Here is a 1068-nt window from a genome sequence, read left to right as displayed (position 1 = left end):
AATTGTCCAGGGGCACAGGGGCTGCAGTGATGCTTGCCAAGGCCAAGGTGGTGCTGGGTTGAGGACAGCATGTCCTGTGGGGCATGGCATGTCCTGGGTCCCAGTCCCTGCTCTGGTCTCCTGCCACCCCCTAGGTATGTTGTCCCTTTAGTGAGGGAGGGGAGGCAGGGCTGTCTGAAGCCTGGAATTCCCTCTGAGGAGGGAGGGGGCCATTTTACTTTACCCTGTCATAACTCCTAGTACCAGGACTGGACAGCAGCGAGGGGAGTAGGTGGAGATATGTGTGAGCCCCCTAGGCCAAGGGCTCTAGGCAGGATCTCAATTGTAGTAGGCAGAGGATTTTCAGAATGAGGGTGAGGGAGGCGGTCCACCCTGTTCCCCTCCAGCAGCAGAGCTGAGACATTGCGTTGGGTAGATTAGTGCCTGATCCCAGGGTGGGGCAGAGCATATGGTCAAATCCTCTCCCAGAAGTGGCTCATCCTTCAGGCCCCTGGTTGGGATGCTTTTACTCCTATCACCAGGCCTGCCATGAGGCTAGGGTTAGGGGCTTGTGTGTGCAGCTGTGAATTTGTGTAGGAAGGGCTGGTGTGTTGCATGTTCTGGATCTGTGTAGATGTGTGTGCACTTGTATGAAAGATATGTGCACAGTGATATTAATGTTAGTTATATGTGTGTCTATGTGTGTGTGTTACATGTGTAGGTAGATGCAGACTTGTGGAAATGCATGTGTGCACGTATGTGCAGTGGGTGTTTGTATCTATAAGTGTGTTGCTGGGATGCAGACGTCATGGACACACATCGGTGCATATGGATCACATGTGCAGTGCAAGCCTAGGTGTGTGCTGTGAGGGGGTGTGGCAGCCAGGCCTGTGGGAGAAGTACCAGTGCTGGAGTCACAAGGCCTCAGTAATTGGAGACTCAGACAAGTTATTTTATATGGGCCTCAGCTTCCAACCTGTAAAATGGGTATGAAGTCTCATGGCTCAAGTTTGTGGATGAGCATCTCACACTCAGCCTGGCCCAGAAAAAACTCAAAATTTGGAGTTTTAACTGAATGACAGAATAAAT

The sequence above is a fragment of the Galeopterus variegatus genome, unplaced genomic scaffold (assembly GCF_000696425.1).
Source record: "Galeopterus variegatus unplaced genomic scaffold, G_variegatus-3.0.2 Scaffold1700, whole genome shotgun sequence".
Lineage (NCBI taxonomy): Eukaryota > Metazoa > Chordata > Mammalia > Dermoptera > Cynocephalidae > Galeopterus > Galeopterus variegatus.
This window is presented reverse-complemented; position numbering follows the sequence as displayed.